A 7389-nucleotide genomic window follows, 5' to 3' on the forward strand; every position below is an offset into this window, starting at 1 on the left:
AATTCAGGTTGGCCGTCCCAGCTGTGTCCGTACCCAACCTCTCATCCGCCCCCAGCATACTCCCCAGGCAGGCAGGGTGGGAAAAAGAAAGCCTCAATGCTATGCAAGCACTGCTCAGCAATGGCCAAAACACTGGTTTCAATACTGTTTTAACCACAAATCTAAAGCACTACGGCTGTGATGAAAATTAACTCCTAAATGCAGTACAAGAACATACTCGCATTGCTTTGTGCAAACAGAGGCAATCAAATTCCTCAGAGAGATGAGCATAAAGAATGCCCTGACTGTAGATCCCTGTAGGGAGTGTGCTTACAATAAACATGAAATTGCTCATTTCTGTGATGTGATGAGGTGTTTGAAAAGCAAGAACGGGTAAATACAGAATGACTGACTATTGCTCGCAATGTAAGAATAAGGAGGTACATGATAAAACTGAATATTAGGGTGAAAACAATACCAAATGGAATGCCTTTCCTATGTAGAATGTAATTAAATCTGGGAATTCATTGTCACAAGATGCCAAGACTAGAAGTTCAAGCATGCTCAAAAAAGAATTAAATGAATTAATGGAAGTCAGATACCTTGGTAGTTACTGAACTCAACAGCTCAGAGGCAGATCATCAGTTATTTAAATCACTGACTATTGAAAGGTAATACAAAAGCGAAGGCATCACTGTATTTGTTTTTCAATTTTTTTTTTCAGTATATCGCATAAGCACCTGCTACTGGCCACTACAGGAGAGAAACACTAGACACAACATTTTGTTTGAGAACAGAGCTACAGGGTGAGATGACAACAGATATTCTGAGAATTACAATTTGGGATTTAGAATGTCTCTAAATCTGTTAGTGGGTCCAACCTTTGTTTCCTTCTATTCTTAGTTCAGACATCAGCTATCATATTTCTAAAAACTTCCAACTACACATTATAGGTCACTTGTTAAACTGCCTTTAGTAGCTTTTGTTTTTTCTTCTTTCTCCAAACATTAAATTATAATTTGGATTTTAAAAATGTGTAGGATGGAAAGTGCTCAACACCAGCTTCAATTGTTACTAAAATCAATTTACCAGAAAAACATTAAGCTGTTATTTGTAGTAATAAGGACGTCCGGAAAGTTTTGTAGGGGGAAAAAGAAACCTGTTCAGTACTCAAAACACTAATATGAGCTAGAATTAATCACACATTTAACAGCTTCCAAATAAACTTTACATTTTAACTATCCAGCAGAAGACAACATGAGCCTTTCCTTCCCTTTACCACCTCCCTACCCCAATAGCATCTCCTACGACTAAGTAAGAGAAGAGAAATGAAACACACAGGAAGAACATGAACCAGCCTGAGCTCAGTTCAGTATTTATAAAGGATAACTTTTTTCAGAGAAAGAGTTGTAGTTTAACAAGAACCTGAAGAAATATACACTGGTACTTTAAGAAGGACGAATTTTCTATTAACTCTGTAAAAAAAGATTTTTCAGCTCTAGATGTTCTTCCTGACAACAGAATTAAGACTGCACTTACTAAATCTGTAAATGATACCAAGATGCAAGGGCCTGCGACTATTTTAGGTACCAAATTACAATTTAAAATTACCTTGAAAGAACCATATCCAACATGGATAGTACAACATGTTACATTAAAGCAAGACTGAGAAACTGCAAAAACAGATAATGCCAAGAAACAACACATTACTTGCAATTTTGCAGAAACACATCTACAGACTACAGCAAGTGACAATCATCATGTCATTTGTCATGCTGGAAACACGGAAAGAGAGGAAACATTAGTATTTAAAGACAAGAGCAAGGCCTTAAAATATACCAAGTTGTCCTTCCACTGGTCAGCATTAAAAGACTCCATTAGAGTACTGTTGTCTTTGTTGCACACCCTGTCCCTAGAAAGACACACACCAGTTTAGAAGGATGCAGTGGAGGATAACAAGAATGACCAGCAATGTAGAAGACACTGCCTACTAGGAAAGATTCAACAAACTCAGGTTAGATAGGTTATTGGGAGGAGAAACACACTGATGTATTTCAAATACAGGTTATGTCAGCTGCAGAAAGGAACAAGAAGAAAAAAAAGGGGTGAAAAAGAGCCGTGTGAGCTTAATTTTAAAAACAGAAAGCCTGAGTATCACTTCAAGTTTAGTTTCAAAGAAAGCTCCATAAACACAGAGCTGCCAGAACAAAATATTGTCATTTGACAATTTCTTACCTTCCGATTCAATATATCTAGTGATCTCACCTCTTCCAAAGGCCAAGCTAGCTTTTAGAGAAAACTGAGCAGGTCTAACATTTAAACTAATTTATACAATGCATAAAGGCCCTAGTTGGGAGTTGGTCAGTGTTTCCATATAAATAGGAGGAGAGTTCCTCCAAATATTTGCACACCTAATTCCAGGATGATGCAAATTTACTGTCATGGCCAGAAGCAAGTCAGATCCAAAGGAGTTTATTTTATTATGGCCTCTGCTGAAAAGCAGTGTGTGTCTACCTGGACTCAGCACCTCAGTGATATAATTAACGTGGTCTTCAGAGGAAAGCCAGTTTGCACCTGAACTGATGGTTAGTTTGGTTTTCTTCCTCCTAAAAATTTATCTCTGCAACCAACCATATGGGCATACATAACTCTTGTTGCACCCTCTCTGGAATTTCTAGTATTTTTTCTAGTCACTGACTGGGCTCAAGTCAAGTCTATCCTCAGGAAAATAACTAAGCTTAACTACTAGATCTCTGCAGAAGCGAAGATTTCAGTTTCCATTTCCATAGTACAGTTTCACAGCCAATTCTTTAAAAAGCCTGAAGATCGAAAAGACTCTACACAAACGTTAGTACATTAAAATCAACAACAAAACCTAAGTCCAGAACTCATAAAAGCTTTTATTTAAAGTTATTATTTGAATTCCAACACGATACAGTCTCCTGAAAGCTAAGCCTTAGGACACTTGAGATTGCCATTCATTTTAGAATCAAAGCTGTCAGTTTACCATTACCCACCAAAATGAAGCAAGTAGTACTCAAAAGCGCAAAACACTGTGTGGTCACGTGCTGGTTTTTCATTGTCCGTTTCAAGTTATCTACATTTATTAATACCAGTAGTAAGCCCTGGAAGTATTCAGGCCCGTTCCCCACTCGGCGTTGCTCACGTTATCCCTGTTTCGCACACACACCGAGGCCCCGACCTGAGACAGAACGAGAGAACGGGGCTGGCCTTTACTAGCCACCGTCCATCACCCGCCGAGGTGCGCACTGGGGCTCGGGCACACGCACGCAGGCGGCAGGCCCCGGCCCCGCTGCCGGGCCAGGGCAGCCAGCCCGCCCCCCGCGGCTGGCCCTGCCGCCGGGCCCCCGCCAGGAGGCGGGCCGGGGGGATGCAGGGGCTGGCACCGGCCAGCAGCCTCGCTGCCCCGAAACAGCCGGGCCCCGCCGGCAGCCCAGCGCCGCCCCCCTCCCCAGGGCCGCCGGGACAGGCTGGCCCGGGCGGTCCCACTCCTCACCGAGGGGACCAGACCGCGGCTCCGCACCAGCCGCGGCGGAAAGCAACGTTTGCCCCGTCTGCCGCAGCGCGGCGAGCCCCGGCCGCCGCCGAGGCCGCCGGCCGCCGCCGAGGCCGCCGCCGGAGCCCGGCGAGCCCCGGCCGCCCGCCCGCTCGCCCCGCGCAGCCGCCCGACCCCCGCCCGCCCGAGCCCGCCGCGCACCTGCCTTCCGGCCTGCCGGTTCCGCTGCCGCGAAGAGCCGGCGAGGCGCGACACTGCCGTAAAGTGAGCAGGCGGGGCGCGGCGAGGCGAGGCGCGGCGCGGTGCGGGCTGTGCGTGGCCGTGCTCATCGCTCTGCCCCGGCCCGGCCCGGCCCCGCCCCGCTTGTCTGCCTCGCCGGGCTCTCCACCGCCAGCGCCCGGGACGTCCCTCTGCCCCCCGCCCTCCTCTCTGCCTCTCCGCGCCGCGGAAAGCCGGCGCCGTGCACAGGCCTACCCCGGCTACAGGCCGCACCTCCGCCTTCTTCCCGCGCTAGCGCCGTCCGCTGCCTTTTCCATGTAGAAAAACGCGTCCCGCCGAGGTACCGCGGCTGCTGTGCCGGCAGCTGCGCCCGCCCACACCAGTTGAGCCCTGCGTGATCAAAGACACCGTGGGGGCAGCTCCCGGCAGGTTTCTGCTCCCGCGTTAGCGCCTCCGGCTTTCCCGGACGTGGGTTTCCGTGGCTCTCAGCCCTCTGTGCTGTTTACCGGCTCGTCCATCACTGCGCACTTGCTGCTTCCCACACCACGTCTGTACACCAGTGTGTACTTTGCGTGCTCTTGCACGTTTGTTTGTTCAGTCTCGTGTGCTCCTGAGCAATGGGGTTTCTAATCCAAAGACACCGCAGTGGAATGACGCTAAAGACCAAGCTGTGCAGAGGAAGGGGGAAAGAAGAATGAACAGTGTCATACAATTTTAGGACAAAACCAAGTTGCAAGGGAAAAAATGCTCACTCTGGAGTGGTTGGGTGTCTGTACGTAAATACATCTGGACTCTTAAGAGGCCTGCAACTGGATAACTTAGCATTCAGCTGATTTGTTTCTGACTTCTGTCTTCTCAAGTGTCTTGTGTTCTGTTTTGTGAAGCATGTAACAGCACTATCTTCTCAGATCACTGAACTGCTTTCATCTCTGCAATTCTAGCAAATATTCTGCTCATATAAAGGAAGGCAAGCACTCATGCACATATGTGCCTCTGTGTATTTGTAGAGATGTTCAAAAACAAACTCCTAGGAAAATAGTAACATACTCCATCCCTTGCTAAAAAGAAGGAAACATACACGGTTTAGAGGAATCATAAAGCGTGTGTATCTTAAGTTTGGTAGGTAGTCATGTGGAACTGATTATAATTGTTCTAGACCACTTATTGTTAGAGAGTTTGACTAAACACCGGAAGTCCTGAATTTTTACCACTTCTATTCAGCTGTCGTGTTATTAAAAATCTTCAGAGTGGACTAGCAAAGAGTAAGCACTGTAATTAAGCTCCTGTAACTTAATACTAGATGCCTCAGGATTTCAGTTTTTTGTAGCATAATTTTACAACCATATTCTCAAAGCAAATGTGAATGTTTTAAAAATATAGTATTTTATATTTCTAATGCATGGATCTGTCAGGGAAATTTAAACGTAATTAAAAAAGAGAGCAATCCTCTTGCGGATTGTGCTAGTACTCTTCACTTTTTAAGGAATGTTTTACATTCTTTCTGAGCACAAATTTTTAATGGTGAGTAAGGACTAGTTACTGGCATATTGCTTTCCTTAAGGTAGGAGGAAATTCCAATTCAGACTTGTGAGTCAAAGCTGTCACTTAACAAATGTTACGGTTCTCCCCTTCTGTCCTGACTTCTTGAAACGTGTGCGTCACATAAAAGCAAGTTTCCAACCTAACCAAGCCAAGACTTTTTCTTATCATAGAGGAGAGACTGAGGCAATACTGAGGCAACGTGTATACTTCATTTGTAGGCAAAAACTAGTATAATATGAATGTGGTTTTTTTTAACAGACATTAGATATAAATTGACTTTCGGCCCAATTAATGTTTTAACAGACTAACAGTTACTTTAAATGGTAAAATTATCTCCCAGAGAAAATTCTCTCTTTCATAATGCAGCTAAAACACTTTTGTGTCATAGTCACCTTTCAAATGTTCCTCTGGATCCTAAGGGACCTATCTGTCCCTCTCAAGGAGAATGCAGGAGGGGCTTACAAGATGTCAGCATCACAAGGTCTTCCCTCATGGTAATGTTCCCATTGGGTGTTTCTTGTTTTGCCAGGAGGAGCAAAATGTTCCTGCTTCCTTCTTCCTGTCTTGTAACCTGACTCTTTATTTTTTTGTGTTTTCTTAACACAATCTGCTTCCTTCTCATTGTCTCCCAGCTCAAGTCTGAGAGTTGCCCCACAGCCTTCCCAGCCTCAGCTGACAAAAATGGCTATCATTTTGTACAAACTGACTGCCTGTTTGTCAGACTGCTCCCATGTGTGGTATTGACTGAGCTTAAGATAAAACACATCATACCGTAGTCACTTGACCACCACACAACTGTTAAAGCAAGCTAAAACCAACTCAGCCTGAGACAAGCCCAGACAAATCCTGAGACCCTTCACTGTCAGGTCAATACAAAGCCTGAGATCTTCTACTAATGTAAAAAAATAAACAACATTTACTGGGTTACATTTGTTTCCTTGTCTTGGAACATGTTGAAACTTCACATTTTGTAGCTCTTCAGTTTTTCTTAACGTGCATTTCCGAGCAGATACTAGGAATATACCACAGCCTTACTATCACCTGGCTTTCAAAGACCTTAAATGTACAAACAATTGTACATACTAACCTGCTACTGTTCCAACTTTTACATTTTTGAAGCAGGTTTTTTAAATAGCCTAGTCCTCAGTTGTATTAATACTGGATGTATGTGTGAGGTGATGTTTTACAATAAAGATATTATCTGCTAGATTTTATTGGACTAGAAGTGCCAGACATTGCATGGAATTAATTTTACCAAATGCAGATGACTTAACAAAGACTTACTAAGCACCTCAGGGAAAAATATTCAGATTTTCTTCAGTATGTACTAATTTTTTTTTTGAACACATATGATGTATAATAGTAATAAAAAAATTACTCATAGAGAGGACTTAATCTTAAAAATTTTACATTCCTGCTATACAGAAATCTGTGTCTGCGCTTGTGTTCAGCAGTGGCTTAAGAATCAGCGGAAGCACACAGGTTCTGTCCATCTCATCCTAAAATCAGGTGAATCATACTGTAAGAGTGCCAGTGCTTCTCAATTATCAGTAAAGGGAACATAAAATGACCAGCTCAGCTGTAGATGTATATATATTAATGTCTAAAGTTAGCTAAAGGGAGATACACAAGGTGAGTACAACTTCACCTTATTTATGGGCTAGGATGGACAGAAATGCAAATTATGAGATGAACACAAGAGGAATTTGCTCCTCAGGAAAAAAAAAAAAATTTCTTATTTCTTCTTACATCATTTGGTGTCCACACCTTAAATAATGATTTATTTATTCTCTTTTGTATAGTACCATATCTTTGGTAGCATTTCAATATTCTTTAGTGTCTAAATCTGCAGTTCACAATGTCTTGTCCTTTGTTTGACTGTTATGCCTCTTGCAGGTCCAATAAAAGGCGTAAGAAAGTCTGTCTGTCTTTTGCATTAAACCCTACCAACACAGCCATGTGAGAAGTTCTAACTTGAATTTTAGAAAAAGGTTTCAGTGAAGTGGTCCCAAAATTGAGGAATCTGGGAAGCAAGATATGTATCTGATTTTAAGTTTGTGAAATACCATGCAAATTTTCATGACTGACTTCACTACTTATTTCTCACTTTATGTTTGTTAACCAAGCAATAT

General features: G+C 43.3%; 1 protein-coding gene across 11 annotated transcripts in view; it reads right to left on the reverse strand.

Annotated features, from left to right (window-relative positions):
* The window catches only part of ASCC3 (activating signal cointegrator 1 complex subunit 3), a 288803-nt gene extending 284868 nt beyond the window's left edge, over positions 1-3935 (reverse strand). For 4 of the 11 annotated variants that reach the window (XM_074862164.1, XM_074862168.1, XM_074862165.1 and 1 more), the window contains exon 1: positions 3698-3927. The gene's annotated coding sequence lies outside the window, so the exon portion shown is untranslated. Of the gene's footprint in view, positions 1-2996; positions 3460-3697 lie in introns of those variants that run through there. The other 7 variants (XM_074862172.1, XM_074862171.1, XM_074862170.1 and 4 more) reach the window with 5 other exon arrangements.
* Between the last annotated feature and the right edge of the window lie 3454 nt (positions 3936-7389).

Source organism: Strix uralensis, chromosome 3, assembly GCF_047716275.1.
Source record: "Strix uralensis isolate ZFMK-TIS-50842 chromosome 3, bStrUra1, whole genome shotgun sequence".
NCBI classification, from domain to species: Eukaryota; Metazoa; Chordata; class Aves; order Strigiformes; family Strigidae; genus Strix; species Strix uralensis.